The sequence below is a fragment of the Ranitomeya variabilis genome, chromosome 5, assembly GCF_051348905.1.
Source record: "Ranitomeya variabilis isolate aRanVar5 chromosome 5, aRanVar5.hap1, whole genome shotgun sequence".
Lineage (NCBI taxonomy): Eukaryota > Metazoa > Chordata > Amphibia > Anura > Dendrobatidae > Ranitomeya > Ranitomeya variabilis.
In genome coordinates, this window is record NC_135236.1 from 525,335,323 (window position 1) to 525,356,803 (window position 21,481).

Here is a 21,481-nt window from a genome sequence, read left to right on the forward strand (position 1 = left end):
AGTAGGGAGAAGAGCTCACCTGATTTAAGGGTGCATGGCTTCAGAGGCACAGGATGGGCACAATGTACTCAGCACTACATTGGCATATTTGCAATTTTCATTCTGCGTTTTACATTGCGTGTTTGTTTCTGGAAACAGCCCATAATGTAAAAATTGTCACTACCCCCATATATGTTTTCCCAGAGGCATGTAAATTCCATTAAAGGGTCAGTTGAGGGAATTTTCAACTGTTTAAATGCATCAGGGGCTTTTCTAATTGAGTCTGCAAACTATTTTACTATTTTATAAATATCTGTGCCACAAAAGTCAAATAGCACTCCTACCCTCCCGAGCCCTACCATGTTGCAGAACATTACTGTACATCCTTATATGATGTTTTGCCAAGTTCATGAGAAATTGTTCAACACAATTTGGGGCCTTTTACACCCATTTTCCCTTGTTAAAATAAAAAATCTGGGGCTAAAACAGTATTTTAGGGATAAAAAAATTTAATTATTAGTTCTTATCCCCTAAATGGTCTAAAATTTTATGACACACCTGTGGTGTCAATATCCTCACTGCATCACTAGATGTATTCACTGAGGTGTGCAGTTTGTAAAATTTTGTCACTTATGGGGTTCTGTTGTTCTGGCACCTCAGGGTGCATAGCAGATTATGTGCCAATTAATTTCTAAGAGCAGTTTTGAAATGTAAAAACTAGGAGCTAGCATAGCATTTTAGGGGAATAAAATACATTTTCATTTACGCAGCCCAATGTTACCCAATTCTGTGATCCATCTGTGGGATTAAAAGGCTCACCGCTCCGCTAGAAAAATTCCTCAAAATGTATATTCCCAAAATGGGGTCACATGTGGATGGTTTTTGCTGTTTTCACAAAATAGCACCTCTACAAATGCGAAATGGCTCCTGCAGTCTATTCCTGCCAAATCTGCATTTGAAAAGTCAAACTGCACTCCTTCCCGTCCAAGCCCTTATGAAAGCCCAAACAGTTGTTTTCCCCCAAATATGGTGCATCAGCGTACTCAGTAGAAATTGTACAACAAATTGTATGGCCCATTTTCTCCAATTAAGATTAAAAAAATTAACAATTTAGGGCTAAAGCAAAATTTTTGGGGGAAAAATGTGATTTCTTATTTTCCTGGCTCAACTTAATAAAATTCTGGGAAGCACCTGTGAGTTTAATGTGCTCATCATATCACCACCTCATTACATAAATTCCTTAAGGAGTGTAGTTTACAAAAAGAGGTTTCCACTGTTTAGGCACATCAGGAGCTCTGCAAATGTGACTTGGCATCCACTATCTATTCCAGTCAATTTTGCCCTCCAAAAGTCAAATGGTGTTCGTTCCCTTCTGAGCCCGACAGTGCGCCCAAACAATAGTTTTCCACCACACATGTGGTATCAGTGTATTCAGGAGAAATTATACAACAAATTTTATAGTTCATTTTCTCCTGTTACTCTTATGAATATGAACAATTTGTGGCTAAATGAACAATTTTGCAGGAAAAATTTGATTTTTTACTTTCACGGCTCAATTTAATCTAATTCTGTGATGAACTTATTGGATGAAGGTGCTCACTACACCTTTAAATAAATGATGAGTGTAGTTTCCAAAGAGGGGTCACTTTTGGGGTGTTTCCACTGTTCATGCACATTGGGGGCTTTGCAAACACAACATGGCATCCGATATTCATTCCAGCCAATTCTGCACTCCAAAAGTCAAATGATTCTCCTTTCATTCCCAGCACCCAAATAGTAGTTTTCCACCACATATGGGGTATTAGTTTACCAGAAAAATTGCACAACAAATTCTATGGTCCATTTTCTCCAGTTACACTTCTGAAAATGCTAAATATGGGACTAACGCAACATTTTTGTAGGAAAAAGTAACATTTTCATTTTTTCCTTCCACATTGCTTTAATTCCTGTGAAGCACCTGAAGGTTTAATATACTTCTTGAATGTGGTTTTGATCACTTTGAGGGATGCAGTTTTTAAAATGGTGTCACTTTTTTCTGTCACATAGACCCATCAAAGTCACTTCAAATGTCATGTGGTCCTTAAAAAAATGTTTTTGTAAATTTTATTGCAAAAATTAGAAATTGATGATAAACTTTTAACCCTTATAATTTTGTAAGAAAAAAATTATGCTTAAAGTATACCATTGTAAAGTAGACATGTGGTAAATACTATTTATTAACTATTTTGTATGATATAACAAACTGGTTTAAGGGTGTAAAATTGAAACCTTTAAAAATTGCTAAATTTTTACCATAATTCTGAAATTTTCACAAGTAAACACAAAAATTATCAACCTAACTTTACCTCTAACATACAGTAAAGTGCAATGTGTCTTGAAAAATACAATCTCAGAATCAGTGGGATCCATTGAAGCATTCAAAAATTACCACTAGTTTTCAGAGAGTCCAGTATTTCAGCTGATGTTATTTGTGGCGTTTTCTTTTCACCCCAAACAATTTTCCTGGCATTTGTCACAGGTCACAGGTGAGGATCTTACCTTTAGTAGCCATTCAAATCCATTTGTGTCAACTTCTGTTCATGTTATCATGCCAAAATCACCAGGGTATGTGAACTTTGGATTAGGGTCATTTGGATGTTTTGGGTTGTCATTATGAATTAAAAAAAAGAAAACACAGTAGTTTGACAATAAATGGCTTCACCAAACCACTAACCATGAGTGGAGAAAAAGTTTTGGTGTTATCATTCAGAATCTCTGGAAAAAGGCCAAGAAAGCAAAATTTCTGCCGAGGTATGTAAACTTTTGAGCACAACTGTATAGATAAAATCACAGTCTCCCATGAACACCAGCTGCATCGTGATGACAGACACAGGGGTCTTCAGCAGTCCCCTGGCTGTCATGGCAACCCATCACTGTCTCCATGATCAGTTCACGGAGACGCCAATGAGCAGTTAAAAGATTGCGTCCGTGTGCTGTTGCATGTTAAATGCCGCTGTCACAGATTAACAGGTTAGATGCACATGATGGCTTGGCTTGAGAGCCCGCATCAAAGGCAGGGAGTTATTTTATGATGAACATAGTACGTCATAAGTCGATAAGGTACTAAAGAGGACTGTTTACTGGATTTTACAATTTAAACTGAGTCCCTTCTCAAATTGGTGCAATCAAAATGGTTCTGTAACACTTTTCCTTTTTCTTCTGTGCTGCTTTGTTCCAAGGTTGTCTCCCCAAAGAGTAATGGTGAAAATGTTCCTTGAAACCAACTGGGTATATACCACAGATCTTTCATTCCAAAGATCTTCTTGGCATCTGACTAGAGTACAATACATGTAACATTGTATAGTACGGTCTCAGGAACTCCATGTGACTTCTTATACTCTCTCTAGCATAAAATACAGTAGTTTTCAAAGTTAATTATCTAGCTTGCACTAAAATGTCTGCATAACAACATTTTACCTCCTCCAGATTTTTTATTTATAAGGAAAAAGATTAATTGCCACAATCTTTTATTATTGAGCAATGCAGATATCTAAGCCTGCGAAGTGCTGGGGTACATACACTCACCGGCCACTTTATTAGGTACACCATGCTAGTAACGGGTTGGACCCCCTTTTGCCTTCAGAACTGCCTCAATTCTTCGTGGCATAGATTCAACAAGGTGCTGGAAGCATTCCTCAGAGATTTTGGTCCATATTGACATGATGGCATCACACAGTTGCCGCAGATTTGTCGGCTGCACATCCCAAAGATGCTCCATACAAGGCAGGATGGATCCATGCTTTCATGTTGTTTACGCCAAATTCTGACCCTACCATCCGAATGTCGCAGCAGAAATCGAGACTCATCAGACCAAGCAACGTTTTTCCAATCTTCTACTGTCCAATTTCGATGAGCTTGTACAAATTGTAGCCTCCGTTTCCTGTTCTTAGCTGAAAGGAGTGGTACCCGGTGTGGTCTTCTGCTGCTGTAGCCCATCTGCCTCAAAGTTCGACACACTGTGCGTTCAGAGATGCTCTTAGGCCTACCTTGGTTGTAACGGGTGGCGATTTGAGTCACTGTTGCCTTTCTATCAGCTCGAACCAGTCTGCCCATTCTCCTCTGACCTCTGGCATCAACAAGGCATTTCCGCCCACAGAACTGCCGCTCACTGGATTTTTTTTCTTTTTTGGACCATTCTCTGTAAACCCTAGATATGGTTGTGTGTGAAAATCCCAGTAGATCAGCAGTTTCTGAAATACTCAGACCAGCCCTTCTGGCACCAACAACCATGCCACGTTCAAAGGCACTCAAATCACCTTTCTTCCCCATACTGATGCTCGGTTTGAACTGCAGGAGATTGTCTTGACCATGTCTACATGCCTAAATGCACTGAGTTGCCGCCATGTGATTGGCTGATTAGAAATTAAGTGTTAACAAGAAGTTGGACAGGTGTACCTAATAAAGTGGCCGGTGAGTGTACACTGTGTTCCAAATTATTATGCAAATTGGATTTAAGTGTGCTAAAGATTTAATTGTTTTGTTTTTCAAATAAACTTGCGGATGGTATTGTGTCTCAGGGCTCAATGGATCACTGAAATCAATCTTAAACACATGTGATAATTAGTTTTACAGGTGATTCTAATTAAAGGAAAACTACTTAAAAATGATGTTCCACATTATTAAGCAGGTCACAGTTTTCAAGTAACATGGGAAAGAAAAAGGATCTCTCTGCTGCTGAAAAACATCAAATAGTGCAATGCCTTGGTGAAGGGATAAAAACATTAGAAATTTCCCGAAAACTTAAGCGTGATCATCGTACTGTTAAGAGATTTGTGGCTGAATCTGAGCACAGATGTGTTTGTGCTGATAAAGCCATAATGAGGAAGATTTCTGCCAGGCAAGTTCATTGGATTAAGAGAGCAGCTGCTAAAAAGCCATTACAAAGCAGCAAACAGATATTTGAAGCTGCTGTTGCCTCTAGAGTCCCTCGAACCTCAAGGTGTAGGCTCCTTCAAAGGCTTGCTGTGGTGTATAAACCTACTATTCTGCCTCCCTTAAACAGTGTTCACAAGCAGAAATGGTTGCATTGGGCCCACACATACATGAACACTAATTTCCAAACAGTCTTGTTTACTGATAAGTGTTGATCAACCCTGGATGGTCCAAATGGATGGAGTAGTGGATGTCCACCATGTCCCAACAAGGCTTCAACATCTGCAAGGAGGTGGAGGAGTCATGTTTTGGGCCGGAATCATGGAGAAAGAGCTGGTAGGGCCCTTTAAGGTTCCTGAAGGTGTGAAAATTACCTCTGCAAAGTATATAGAGTTTCTGACTGACAACTTTCCTCCATGGTATAAAAAGCGGAAATGTGCCTTCAGGAGCAAAATCATCTTCATGCATGACAGTGCACCATCTCATGCTGCAAAGAATACCTCTGAGTCATTGACTGCTATGGGCATAAAAGGAGATAAACTCATGGTGTGGCCACCATCTTCCCCTGACCTCAACCCTATAGAGAACCTTTGGAGTATCATCAAGCAAAAGATCTATGAGGGTGGGAGGCAGTTCACATCAAAACAGCAGCTCTGGGAGGCTATTCTGACTTCATGCAAAGAAATACAAGCAGAAAATCTCCAAAAACTCACAAGTTCAATGGATGCAAGAATTGTGAAGGTGATATCAAAGAAAGGTTCCTATGTTAACATGTAACTTGGCCTGTTAGGATGTTTTGGAGTTAAATAGCTTTTTTTCAGTGAATGTGACCTCTTAATGCTGCAAATTCCACATGAGCATTTTCAGTTCTTTAAAACATATCAAATGTTTAGAAATTCTACTGTGCCTAATAATTTGGAACAGTGCATTTTAAGTTTTTATTCCTTTTGGAGATTATACTGTTATCATTGGGACGTTTCTTCAATAAAATTCGTGTATAATCTAACGGGTGATTACTTTTATTAGACTGACTGTCATTTGCACCAACCATTTAGGAAAATCCGATAAAAATGTCATTTGCATAATAATTTGGAACATAGTGTATACGGAATCAAAGGACTTACTTGGCTGGGCTCCAAAGTCCGCTGATATGCTGCACTGATGGCTGGATGGTGGGTGCGTGGAGAGGCCAAGGTGTAGGGAGCGTCCTCCCATGGTGGCAATCCTCGCAAGCCGGGGATCCAGAGAATGAAGGTGCGCGTGTGTCAAATCAGCAAACTAGCGGTGGGCTCTGGCCGGAAGCGCCGCTGCAGTGAGACAAGCTAGCAGGTTGCCAAGGGAACGTGACGTCACGTTGGCAGGGACGGGTGCCTGGAGGGCACAGCAATCACCAAACTAACTCACAAGCGAGTTAAGATATAATAAAATAAAATAAATAATCAGCTGCTGCAACCCACAGGTTTATATTGATATAGATCTACATATTATGTACTATGGTTGCCCTCTATGAGCCCAATCAATGTATCGTCCTATATAATACACCACAGTTTAATTCCATTGCACTGTCATTACCATCACTATGTCTATTACGGGCTACCTTATACATAGCAAAATAAAGTCCTTTCAAAAAATCTTTATTGTAAACTTCAGGATCCCCCTAAACGTGCTACTTCTAGGCTCCAACATGCTTGCTGACTAATTACATCAGCTGATCACTAGCCAGCAGCTGCACCAGGTTGCCGAGACTCACTATATATGGATGGTCCTCGGACAGCAGCCATAACCCTGATGAAGAAGGACCGCTGTTCTTCGAAATGTGTTGGTTGATTGCTGCTAGCTTGTCTCACTGCGGCGGCGCTTCCGGCCAGAGCCCGCCGCTAGTTTGCTGATTTGACACACGCGCACCTTCATTCTCTGGATCCCGGGCTTGTGAGGATCGCCACGACGGGAGGATGCTCCCTACACCTTGGCCTCTCCACGCACCCACCATCCAGCCATCAGTGCAGCATATCAGCGGTCTTTGGAGCCCAGCCAAGTAAGTCCTTTGATTCCGTATATGTACCCCAGCACTTCGCAGGCTTAGATATCTGCATTTCAGCGCGGTGATTTCTATCATTTACTCTGCAACCACTATATTACACAGGTTTTCACAGAACCTGTTTTTTTCATCTGCAGCCGCAAAGCCCTTACTCTGACAGCACGCCAGTGTACCCCTACTCCCCAGCCACTCTCCAGGTGCACCAGTGTGTTTTTTCTAGTATAATCCCTTAGTCTATCTGTGCATCTCACACACTTTGGCAGCCCAGAATGGCCATCAATGACTTGTGGCAGGATAGGGACTACAGACTGAATTTTATAAAAAAAACAGTTTGTTCAATACAGTACTCTTACAACAGATTACAAACAAGCCAGGCAATTACTGAAAACATTATAGAAACATCTATTTAATGAAATGAGAGACTTGTGGGAAGTGGCCTCTTTGGAACAGTATGCAAAAGCTAATATTGTCCCAAGGGGCTTAGTTGTGTACAAAATCCTAGCCAGTGATTTTGGGGACCCCACTATTTTAAAGGAATGGGATGCTCTATTTGATTCATTCTCTAAAAAAGCATTACAATTTATTATTGAGAAACGACTAATAAATCTCAAAAGAACTACTCAACAAATGACTAATTTGTTTGAACAAATCCTTCAATCAAATATGTATTCAGGATCTCACTTCAAATATCATATCTAGATTAAGGGAAAAGGAAAAATCTATTGTTGATAAAGAATGAAGAAATTTGCGAGAGACAAGTTACCACAAACCCTTGATACCATCCCGTATACCTCAACAAATGACAAACCGTATCCTAGCCCTTCATCCAATAATTTTGTAATCCTTGATGAATACAATTTTACGCCACAACACACATCACCAGTTTTTTCCACATACACTAATACTAATTCTACTCAATATACCCCTGTCCCCATCCATGCAAGAAATAACCGGGAATCTGAGGACACAATCAATGCCTCCTACTATTCTGATAAACTATCCAATTAGTCAAATCCTCAACACATTTTGGAGGATAACAGTATCCCGACCGCAAATAGATATTCCCAACTGTCCTTACTCGCTGAGGAGAATAATACAACAGGTTGGGAACAATCCACCCCCACTACCACAACCAATATTGCTAGTCCCTCACCCCATTCTAACACTAACCAACATGAAAAAGGGAAAAAGGAAAACAAAAATATAATACAACCCATACTAAAAAGCAAACTTATCGTTTAGGTAATATATCCAACTATAAAAAACCTCAACATAAACCTCTACACAGGAACATCAATGCCACTAAAACCAACAGAGGTTCTAATTCCCAACTACGAATTAACCAGGATTTTTTTCAGGTAAATGCCGTAAAACCAAAAGAGGTAAAAGAGGGGGAAAACTCGCCCAAAAGAAAATCACTACCAGGACCACACAGAAAAACTTTATTCTAAGCACCTACACACTATCCCAGAATGAAGAATCATTATTACAGAAGGGATTAAAATTTGCCCCAACTGCCTCAGCAAACCCTTTCAATTTATACATTAGTATGAAAGAAGTCTTGCACAATCTGGCCCTGAAAAAGTATTTTCTCAAAAAATCTAAAGCCACACGGGGGACGGATACCAAAAAAAAAGGAATTTTATTTTATATTAAACAAAACCCCTAGCACTGCAGTATTTTATCATATCCCAAAAATACACAAGAGTTCCTCATGTCCCCCAGGAAGACCCATTATATCTGGCATTAATTGCCTAACAGCTAACCTATCTAGGTATATTGATACGCACCTTCAAAAATGTATGGCATTATTACCGGCTTATTTAAAAGATACGACCCACACATTGCAAGCTCATTGCCGAGATTCACTATATATGGATGGTCCTCGGACAGCAGCCGTAACCCTGATGAAGAAGGACCGCTGTCCTTCGAAACGCGTTGGTTGATTGCTGTCCCCTCCATGCACCCATCCCTGCCTACGTGACATCACGTTCCCTCGGTAACCTGCTAGCTTCGCTGATTTGACACACGCGCACCTTCATTCTCTGGATCCCGGGCATGCGAGGATCGCCACCACGGGAGGATGCTCCCTACACCTTGGCCTCTCCACGCACCCACCATCCAGCCATCGGTGCAGCATATCAGCGGTCTTTGGAGCCCAGCCAAATAAGTCCTTTGATTTCGTATATGCACCCCAGCACTTTGCAGGCTTAGATATCTGCATTGCAGTGCTTTCTATCTTTTACTCTGCAACCACTATATTACACAGGTTTTGCACAGAACCTGTTTTTTTCACCTGCAGCCGCAAAGCCCTTACTCTGACAGCACGCCAGTGTACCTCTACTCCCCAGCCACTCTCCAGGTGCGCCAGTGTGTTTTTTCTAGTATAACCTTCTATTATTGATTAGCCTGGAAGAGATAAAAGGCAGCCAGCAAACTTGTAAATGTGCAATGATTTCACTTTACATGCTCTTTCACTTAACTCATGTTACAATATGTTACATAATTGTATCATCCCAGTCTTATGAAATAGGTATTTTTTATTTTATGCACATCTAATTTAATTTTAATGGTACACCACAGCTTGTCTAACTAGTGAGTAAGCTGGATGAGAAATCCCAAAAGCAATGAATCTACCATTCATTTATATATATATTTTTATTGTTCTTTGTTCAAGTTACATTACAAAAGCAATTATCATACCGCTTTATAGTTTATGATGTTGTAAACTACGTTTTATTATACATATGAACAATAGTTTATTTTATTATTACCTTTCTTTTAGTGTAGCATACAATCATTTATGATTTGTGTAGGCTGACATTTCTTAATGCATTTTAAGATGTTTCATTTTGTTATGAAATTTGTTTCACAATAAAATTTGGATTATTTTTAAGGTGTGGTTAAATTGAGAAAAATATCAATGAGGTTCCTCTTTATCCTTTGAGCATTGCTCACTGAAATCTTAGCTGCATGCTTTAAAAGATCTGATGCATCTTATTTCTACAGATCATTAGGGTCACTTTGATTCACAATACATGCTCTAGATATGCTGTCTTTCTTGTATTATTTCCAAAGTGTTTTCTTTATAGGGATTCAAAAATTCCAGAAAGTAATGCATGAAAACAATGTCACAAATTTGTTTTAAATTTGTGACATTGTTTTCATGCATTACTTTCTGGAATTTTTGAATCCCTATAAAGAAAACACTATGGAAATAATCACCAAAAATGCTTGAAGGCTTTTTACAACCATTTGTATGAAACAATGTATGTTTCATAGGTTAATAGTTTTAAGGTTGAAGGCACTTAAGTTCAACCTATAGCTTAACATATCAATCCAGAGAAAGGCAAAAAACCCATGAGGCAGGTATTAATAGCTCCATATTAGGGTAAAAATTCCTTTAGTACCCATAACCGTAACCTCTAATATTATATTTTTCAAGAAAAGTATACAGGACCTTCTTGAAGATTAGTAGTGAATGTATCATTATAGCATTATGTGTAATAGTGTTCTATAATATCTATAGTAAAGAATCTGCATCTGTGAGTATTAGGGATGTTCAGGTTCATCAGGTTCGGCCTAACTAGAGTAAAAAGTTTGTTTTGGTATATGAACTTGAGCCCAAACGTGACGAAGGAAGAGGTGGACGTGGCAGTATAGGTGAAAGAGACAAGGGAAAAATAATCCAACACTGTTTTTTCGTATTTTTTACTTTAGCATTTTTTTCAGTATTTTTTGTTGCTTTTTAATGGAACTGAGTTAAAACAACCTAGAACTAACAAAACTAAAACTATCAATCCAGAACAAGGAGATGTAGGTAACAGTGGAGGAAGAGGTGGGCGTGTTGTTATATTTGGAAAAAGGCAGGGAGGAGTAATTCAACACTGTATTTTTGGATTTTTTGGATTTTCTTTTCTTTTTTTCAGTGTTTTTTTATTTATTTTTTATGGAACTGACTTAAAACAACATAGAATGAGCCCCAAATAAACTAAAAAGCTACAACCAAGGGGCGGAGGTCCAACTGGAGTAGGAGGTGGATGTGGTAATGTAAGAGGAAGAGACATAGTAAGAGGTAGCCAACACAGTTTTTTGGATTTTTTTCTTTGGGGAGGAGGCACCCAAGTTAAAAGAATGTAAAATAGAGTTGAATGCGGGCTTAGTGTGGCTGGTATAATAGTCTAGTCATCCAAAGGTATGGACGAGTCCTGTGGGATGCACACCTAGTTCATTTTGAGGAATGTTAGCTTCCCCACGTTGGATGTGGACAGGCAGATGCACCTGTATGTGATCACATCCCCTGATGTGCTAAACACATGCTCCGACAGTACACTTGTTGCAGGGCAGGACAGGCCAGCACCGCTAAGGATTAAAGGGCAAGCTCAAGTCATGTGTCCAATTTGGAGACTCAGAAGTTAAATGGGAAAGACGCATTAATTAGTACAGTACATAGAGACGTGTGGACACTGTCTCCTGCTAATATGGACTGTATCAGATGGTGGTGCTAGACTTGGCTGGCACCAGGAATTTCAGCTCCCCATACTGGCAACAATTTTGGGCCCCCTTGAGACTCCATCCAGGCTCCACCCCAGCACCGCCTCTACCCCTCAAACCTTCCACAGTCCCACTGCCCACTCTTTGAAAAACTCCACTTTTGCACCACGTCCTCACCAATCATACATGAACAGTTCCCATTGAACACCAAATCATATACATAGCCATACAAATATTTTGTTTTGGTCAAACTATTTTTTAAGCTGCCACCATAGCAAGGTAGACTCTTTTGGCAGGGCCCTGCTCTACTCTAACCTATTAAACAATTGTTAAAATATCCACTACTCTTTATAAGTATATTTTCATTTATTTTTCTTTAAGGAAACGTGTCACATACATTTTTTACAATGAACAACAATACCATATACTCTATATAGTGTCAGTGTGCAGATAATACAGGGATCACCAGTGACATTATACACAGGAGCTCTGTGTATAGTGTATAGTATACTGGTAAGGCTACGTTCACATTTGCGTTGTGCGCCGCTGCGTCGGCGACGCAACGCACAACGCAAACAAAAACGCAACAAACGCACGCTAAAACGCTGCGTTTTTGCGATGCATGCGTCCTTTTTCGCTGAAAGTTGGACGCAAAAAAAATGCAACTTGCTGCGTTCTCTGCGCCCAACACTTGCGGCCAAAAAAACGCATGCATAGCAAAACGCAGCACAACGCATGTCCATGCGCCCCCATGTTAAATATAGGGGCGCATGACGCATGCGGCGACGCTGCGGCGCCCGACGCTGCGGCGCAGAACGCTAATGTGAACGTAGCATAATACAGTGATCACCGGTGACATTATACACAAGAGCTCTGTATATAGTGTCAGCGTAGAGGTAATACAGGGATCACCAGTGACATTATACACAGGAGCTCTGTATATAGTGTCAGTGTAAAGGTAATACAGTGATCACTGGTGACATTGTACACAGGACCGCGGTATATAGTATACAGTGTATAGTGTCAGTGTACAGGAAACACACTGACTCACCGGTGATGTCTCTAGTTGAAGTCCTTCACCTTCGCTTTACTTCTTCACTCAGCACAGTCCGCCATCACTTATATAGCGTATATTCCCCAATTTTTCCCCAACTTCTACACTATGCCAGATGACAATAAAAAGAAACAGTATTGTCCTGCTCTATAACAGGACCTCCCCCCACAGAAAATAGTATCCTCAAAAATAATATACATCACAGCAGTAATAATATCCCTTAATTAGCCCCTACAGTAATAATGTCCCATGTCCTGCTCCCATATGTACTTTGTTCTGGACCCTACGTATCTCATTCCTGGCCTCATATGCTCTCCCATTCCTGGCCACATATGTTTTCTTATTCCTGGTCCCTTATGTTCTCACATTCCTGGCCCCATATGTTCTCCCACTTTACCCCATGTCTCTCCATCTTGCCCCCATGTCTCTCCATCTTGCCCCATGTCTCTATATACTGCCCCTATGTCTCTACATTCTGTTCCCATATCTCTCCATAGATAAAAAGAAAAGGGGTTGATGTAGCTCACCACGCCATTGTAATCATAAATCCTGGTTGGAGTTCTCTGGAGGGTGCCGATCCTGCTGGTGAGAGCAGCCAAATGGAAACATGGAAGGGGAAGGAGTATGATCCAGCACTGCCATCCAGGTAATAAAATAATATTTTTATTTATAATCCACTAAAGAAGAACAACATTTTAACCTCTTAATGACCACCGATACGTCTTTTAACTAACCTGAGATATAAGAGAATGGCATCCCCATACAGGTGACAATACAGCAGCTGTTAGCTGGACACTATAGCTGACAATTTGCTGTATTAGCCATGATTAGTTTTGTCACCATCCATATCTGTTTAACCCCTTAGATTCTGCTGTCAATAATGACTATTTCATACAAATGTTTTAAAGAGTGTGGCTTCTCCCTCTTTATCCCCATTGTCAACCTGAGATCATGATTGTGTGGTCCTGATGTTTGTCATGGCAATTCATGAGCAAATAGCGGCCTTAAAGTCTGCCGGCTACACTGACCTGTTCAAAAGTCAGTGACATTTAGGTGGTAAAAATCTACTTTTTCAGGCCACTTTGTATTAATTCTTGAAAAGCACCTGAATGGTTAATAAACTACCTGACAGCAGTTCTCAGTATGTCAGGGGGTGTTGTTTTTAAAATGGTATCAGTTTTGTGGGTTTTCCAATATTTAGGACCCCTAAAATCACTTCAAACCTGGATAGGCCCCTAAAAAATTAATTTTGAAAATTTCCTTGGAAAAAATGAAAAATTAATGCTACATTTGTAAACCTCCTAAAATGCTAACAAAATAAAATAACATTTTACAAATGGTTCTGATGTAAAGCAGACATGTGGGAAATATTATTTATTTATGTCTTGCTTTGGTAGGACTATCTGAGTTAAAGGGATAATCATTCAAAGTTTGAAAATTGCTACTTTTTTACATTTTTGACAAATTTATGATATTTTTTATAATAATCACAAAACATATCAACCTAATTTTACCATTATCATCCACATTATAATGTGTCACGAAAAAAACAATCTCAAAATCACTGGAATTTGTTGAAGCGTTCCAGAGTTATTACCACATAAAATGACACTGGTCAGATTTTTAAAATTTGGCTTTGTCACTAAGGGGTTAAAATCAATACCTGACGCATTTAAGGGCAACCTGCATGCCTAATAACGGTGTGAATTGGCCCTACTCCTTCTGCTCCTCTTCCTCTACCTCATGCATCATTGCCTGAATTGTTTTTTCCAGCAGGCATATAAGTGGTATAGTAATGGTGATGATGGTGTCATCAGCACTAGCCATATCGGTGGAGTATTCAAAGCAGCGCACGTCCCACATGGAGGCTCACTCATTGGTCATGAAGTGGTGTTGTTCTGCTGAGCGACTGACATGCATGCTGCAGTTGAATCTAAACTATTGCCTGCTGCTGCTTACATAGTCTCTCCAGCATATGCAAGGTGGAGTTAAAGGGGAGTTCCACCTTGTTGGTACGTCGAAAATTAGACGGTGAGCAGGAAGGCAGAAGTCAAGCTGCAGCACAGACAGGAGAGCAGCAGCAGGGTGAGAACGTCGAAAGCGCACACACACTTCCAACACTTTAAGCAACAGATCTGACATAAGTGTGTAATTTTTCAGGAAGCTCTGGACAAGTTCATCTAATGTGCCAGGCAAAGAATGTACTTCAAAATGGCTAGGCCCAGAGCAGCTATGAAATATCGACTGTTATCGCACATCACCAAACCAGGCTTGAAGTTCACTGGCACCAACAACTCATCTATCTGCTGTTTGATCCCCATTCACAGCTCCTGCACATTGTGGGATTTGTCCCCAAAACAGATGAGTTTAAGATCAGACTGCTGTCGCTCCCCCCTGCCTGTGCTAAAGTTTGTGGTGCGGGTCTTACTGTGACCGGATGAGGAGGCAGTGGAGGGAGCAGAGTAGGAGGTGGAAGAGGCAACCTTGACAGACAAATCCAAGGTGCTGGTAGGACATGGGCTAGAAAGCCTTCCACCTCCATCCATGCCTCCACTACATTCACTTAGTAGGAGGTTAGGGAGATCTAACGTCCCTGGCCGTGCTTACTTTTGAGCTGTGATGCGGTGGTCCAGTGATCGTGTGCACTTGCCCTACCACATACACATTCTCCAACTTAACAACTCATCTATCTGCTGTTTGATCCCCGTTCACAGCTCCTGCACATTGTGGAATTTGTCCCCAAAACAGATGAGTTTAAGATCAGACTGCTGTCATTCCCCCCTGCCTGTGCTAAAGTTGTTGATGCGGGTCTTACTGTGAACGGATAAGGAGGTGGTGGAGGGAGTGGAGTAGGAGGTGGAGGAGGCAACCTGGACAGACAAATCCAAGGTGCTGGTAGGACATGGGCTAGAAAGCCTTCCACCTCCATCCCTGCCTCCACTACATTCACTTAGTAGGAGGTTAGGGAGATGTAACATCCCTGGCCATGCTTACTTTTGAGCTGTGATGCGGTGGTCCAGTGATCGTGTGCACTAGCCCTCCCACGTGCACATTCTCCAACTTAACAAGCAGTTCGGCATCAGCGCACTCAGTCTCTTCCACTTCTGGGGAAGAGCCAGGTAGTTGGGCCATGGAACCCCAGCCAGTGGAGTTGTAAGGGTGGGCTAGGCGGGTAGTCGTGGCTGAGGACTTCTGCTCCATCACACCCTGGCCTCCCCGCACATACACTCCATGACTCCCGGTCAGCATACATGCTGCTCTTTTAGTAAGTGTACCTGTGTCTCCAGGTCCAACTCCTTCAGAGTCTCCTCTCTTCTGCAGGGGACTCTCTTCAGTCGATTTCACACAAACAGAGACACCGTCCATTGCAACATTCAACTGAACAACTTTACTGACTTCAGGACACAGCACATCCATTTCTGTTACATCATCAATACCATGTTCTAAGCAGTACACGTCTTCCTCTTTCCCTGTACTATTCTTCCTGTCACACAGCACGTACAGTCTTCCCTTTTTAGCTCTATCATGGTCAGGCGTCCTGTAATCTGTTTTGCGCAAGACACGAGCCCTTCAGCCCCCAAAATCAGCTGTAAACAGGGGAGAGACCTGCCCTTCTGTCCTGGCTTTTTCCTCAGCCTCTGTACAAATGCTGCTGTATCCTATTGCTGTGGATAGCCTGGCTCTTGCATAAATCATTATGTGGTCACTGCTATTGCTGCTTGTCACTGCCGCAATCATCCCCACTGAACCTGGATAGCTGGGCTTGTTCTTAAACATTACGGGGCCTTACTCTCTCGGCTGGCCTTCCTGACCCTGATGCTGCCTGACTGGACCTTGGACGTCTACAGAGCTGACTACCCTGACAGGGCGCTCCCACCCAACTGATTCAAATTCTCAGCTGTTCTGAACCCTAACTGTCACTAGCTCCTCCCACTTAACTATTTACAGGCTGAGTAACTCTCCACTCCCATCTAGTGGGCAAACTAGGGAACTACCCTTTCCCTAATATTTGGAAACAATACAATCTTTAAGAGCATAAATAAACATTATACATAACATGTTCATGGCAACCCCCTTACAAAGTCATCAAAAAGCAGATGAAACTGCTGCATGACTTGGGGCTTAGACTGCTTGGCTGATTTGCAAGGGGGTGAGGTGGAAGCTGGATTACTATGGTCTTTAGGTGCCAACTGTGCACTTTCTGCAGTAGACCGGGTGGAATATAATGCAAAGGAACTGAAGCCACTGTCAGTAATTCAATGTAACACTGCCTTAACATGTTCTGGCCTCACAATTCGTGTGCAGACAATCGGCCATACGAAAGAACGCATAATGTCCTGTGGTGTGCGTGCACCAGAGAAAGGTGTCGTATTTGGGCACGTTGCAGGCACAAAATAATCATGTCCTCTCCCTGTAACAGCTACACCACCACCAGCAAGCAGCTACACCAGCAACAACATGGCCATGGCCACGTCCCCTATTTGGTGACTTTCCTATTTTTGGAAGTGGTTTTTCTGCACATTTCTTGCACAGAGATGGCAGCAAAATAGATTTATTTTTTTGCCACACTACTTGTATGCACACAGCAGTACAGTAAAATTATTTATTTGGCCTACAAATGGTAAAGAAACAGCTGCAGAGTACAATAACTTTTTTGTACCACAAAAGGCAAAGACAAGACTGCAGAGTAGAAGTATTATTTTGCCATACTACTTATACAGTATATACAACGGCACAGTAAAATAAGTTTTTTGGCCTACAAATGGCAAAATATAGCTGCAGAGCTACTCGTATAGAGAAACTGGTACAGTAAAATTATTTGTTTGGCCTACAATTGGAAAAGAAGTGGCTGCAGAGTACAATAACTATTTTGTATCACAAATGGCAAAGGCCCGACTGCAGAGTAGAATTATTTTTTTGCCACCCTACTCATATAGACACAGCAGTACAGAAAAAAATATTTTTTTGGCCTACAAATAGCAAAGAGACAGCTTGAAAGTAGATTTGTTTTCCTGCAACACTACTCATCACTAGACACAGCGGTACCGTAAAAATAAATTGGGGCCCTACAAATGCCCAAGACACAGCAACACTTTGGCACAGTACTCCCACAGAGAGGGGTGCAGAGTACACAAACAGCAATGTTTTGGCACAGTACTCCCACAGATGTGGGTGCAAAGTACTCACAGCAGCTTTTTTGCACAGTACTCCCACAGGCGGGGTTGAAGAGTACACACAGCAGCTTAAAGGTCCAGTATGCCCACAGACAGGGGTGCAGAGTACAGACATCAGCTTTTGGAACAGTTCTCCCACTGAGACATGTGCAGAGTACACACAGCAGCTTTTTTGCAGAGTGTGAAACCTAACACTGTCCCTCATTCAAGATATGGCCGGTACCTACACTAATCAGAGCAGAATGGTGGTTGCACTCATGATACAGGATTTTTACAGGCTGGTGTCACGTAGTGTGCCAGTCAATCACAGCCATGGCTCCGGAAATGTCTACAGCCTAAAAGCTTGTTGATTGTCTTGCTATAGCCTTTCAAAAAGCTTTATTTTCATCCGAACCCAAACAGCAAACCGGACATCCTGTTAAATGTCCATATTCGGGGTTCTGTACTGGACCCTAGGTGTCTGGTACGGACCATAAACTTTACAGTTCACTCATTCCAAGTGAGTATGATTAATTTTTCTTTCCTCTAGATATAGAGGATGCCTTCTTGTCCCCATTGCAGGCCTAGGTGTAAATTGCTCATTAGAAAGATCTCTGTACTGTCTCTTGATATATTTGTACATGCTTATAAGATTGCCCCTAAGCTTTCGTTTTTCCCAAACTGAATAACTCCAAGTTTAATAACCTGCTTAATATTGCAATTCAGCCGTTCCCTAAATCACCTTGGTTGCTATTCTCTGCAACCACTGTAGTTCAGCTATATTCTACTTATACACCAGAGACCAAAATATGGAAAAGATATGATATAGCAATTTTCCTGGTTAACAGTTCAATAAAAAAGTACAAAAAAATATAAAACCAGTTAATCATACACAAACAAAATTATATTCCTGCATTATTTCACAAAAAATAATATATAGTGATGAGGAAACACTCAAATGCTCGGATGCTCTTTAATCGAACCGAGCAATTCCAAATGCTCGGATGCTCGTTTCTAGTAACGAGTATAATGGGAGTCAATGGGACATAGGAGCTTTTTATGGCAGACCCTACAAGGAGGTCTGAGAGGTAGTGAAGATGTTGAAATGGATGAAAAAAGTGCTCAATGGAAGGGGAACAGCATCTGGAAGACTCCTGGAAGCATCTCTGACTCCAAGATCGCTGCTGAGAACAATGGTGTCACAATTTTACTCTACTTTAATGACTGACAATAAGACATTCAAAATCAAAGAGAAATTGGAGTTTACAAGAAAAAAATGTAAATAAACATTTAGACAAAATTTAAAAAGGTTAAAAAAAAAGTAATTTAAGCAAATTTTCATTGTCATGTAGTGGTACTCCTACACTCATATAGGTTATGCACTAAGTGCAAAGCCTGCTAAAAATTACAAGCTATGTCATTCATACACCCTTGAAGGCACCAACTGTAGTGCCTCACTCAAATGTTGAGAAGAAAGTGTAGTTGTGGTATTCCTACACTCATAAAGGCTCTGCACACAGTGTTGAGTGTTTAGATGACATGTGCCTGATCATGCTGATGGTGGTTAAGCACCTAGTGGTCCATGCTGATCTTGGCATAGCACAGGTTTCAAATGGCCATTTTTTTTTCTCAGTCCCACACTTGGGAACACTTATCCCCTTAGTGACAGAGCCAAATTTTAAAAATCTGACCAGTGTCACTTTATGTGGTAATAACTCTGCAACGCTTTGAAAAATTTGAGTGATTTTGAGAATGTTTTTTCGTGACACATTATACTTTATGATAATGGTAAATTTAGGTCAATATATTTTGTGTTTATTAACGTGGATGGTAATGGTAAAATTAGGTTGATATGTTTTGTCATTATTATAAAAAATATCAGAAATTTGAAAAAAATTAAAAAAAAATTAGCAATTTTCAAACTTTGAATGATTATCCCTTTAATTCAGATAGTCATACCATAGCAAAACATTAATACATAACATGTCCTTCATGCTTGTTTTACATCAGCACCATTTGTAAAATGTTATTTTATTTTGTTAGCATTTTAGAAGGATTAAAAATGTAGCAGTAATTTTTAATTTTTTCAAGGAAATTTACAAAATAATTTTTTTATTGACCTATCCAGGTTTGAAGTGACTTTAGGGGTCCTATATATTGAAAAAAAACAAAAGTGATACCATTTTAAAAACAGCACCCCTCGACATATTAAAATTTGCCATCAAGTAGTTTATAACCATTCAGGTGATTTTCAGGAATTAATGCAAAGTGACATGACAAGAATGAAAAAGAGTATTTTTACCACCTAAATGTCACTGACTTTTGAATAGGCCGCTGGTACAGGCATACTCTAAGGCCACTATTTGATCGTGAATTACTATGGCAAACATCAGGACCACACAATCATGATCTCAGGTAGATGATGGGGATAAAGAGGGAGAAGACACACTCTTTTAAACATTTTTATGATATAGTCATTATTGACAGCAGCATCTAAGGGATTAAACAGATATGGACGGTGCTAATGCTGATCGTGGCTGATGTAGCAAATTGTCAGCTATAGTGTACAGCCGATAGCTGCTGAATTGTTACCTCTATGGTGATGCTAGTCTCTTATATCTCAGGTTAGTTAAAATACATATTGACAGTCATTAAGGAGTTAACTCTTTGACGGAGAAATTCACGAGTGTCGGTGCTCTGCGGAACAGTTAACTGCCATCTCCCTCTGGTCACCCCACTGCCTCTTCCTGCCTGTTTTGATGCTGACAATCCATCCTCTTCAGTGCTGATGTCCTCACTCTGCATGTCGGCTTCCTAGGTTGGGTCAGTGACTTTGTCATCTACCACCTCATCTTCCACCGCCGCACCCTGGTCCTCCTGACTTGGTAACTTAACAACAACATTTATCGGCAACTGTGGCTCATCATCATCTACCTCCTTAGACACAATTTTTCATTCTCCACCATCATCTTCTGGTGACTTTGGCTGATCTAAGTTTTGTGCATCACTAAATAGAAAGTCCTCCTGTCCCTCTAGGAACATGCATGGCGAGAGGCCACAATCAAGAAATGATGATGTAAAGAGCTTTCCGCAGTGTCCTATTGTGGGGTTACTGGTCTCCCAGGTCTCAACATGGTGAAAGGAAGGAGGACCAAGGTGAGGATTAAGTGATCCAGACTCTTAAGGCCCCGTCTCACTAAGCGATTTACCAACGATCACGACCAGCGATATGACCTGGCCGTGATCGTTGGTAAGTCGCTGTGTGGTCGCTGGGGAGCTGTCACACAGACCGCTCTCCCCAGCGACCAACGATCAGGGGAACGACTTCGGCATTGTTGAAACTGTCTTCAACGATGCCGAAGTCCCCCTGCAGCACCCGGGTAACCAGGGTAAACATCGGGTTACTAAGCGCAGGGCCGCGCTTAGTAACCCGATGTTTACCCTGGTTACCAAAAAAAACAAACACTACATACTCGCCTTTCGGTGTCCAGGTCCCTTGCCGTCTGCTTCTTGCTCTGACTGAGCCGCCGTACAGTGAGAGCGCAGCGGTGACGTCACTGCTGTGCTCTCACTTCTCACTGTACGGCGGCACTCAGTGAGAGCAGGAAGCAGACGCCAAGGGACCTGACGGACATCAGAAGGCGAGTATGTACTGTTTGTTTTTTTTTACATTTACGCTGGTAACCAGGGTAAACATCGGGTTACTAAGCGCGGCCCTGCGCTTAGTAACCCGATGTTTACCCTGGTTACCAGTGAAGACATCGCTGGATCGGTGTCACACACACCGATTCAGCAATGTCAGCGGGGCCTCAACGACCAAAAAAAGGTCCAGGCCATTCTGACACGACCAGC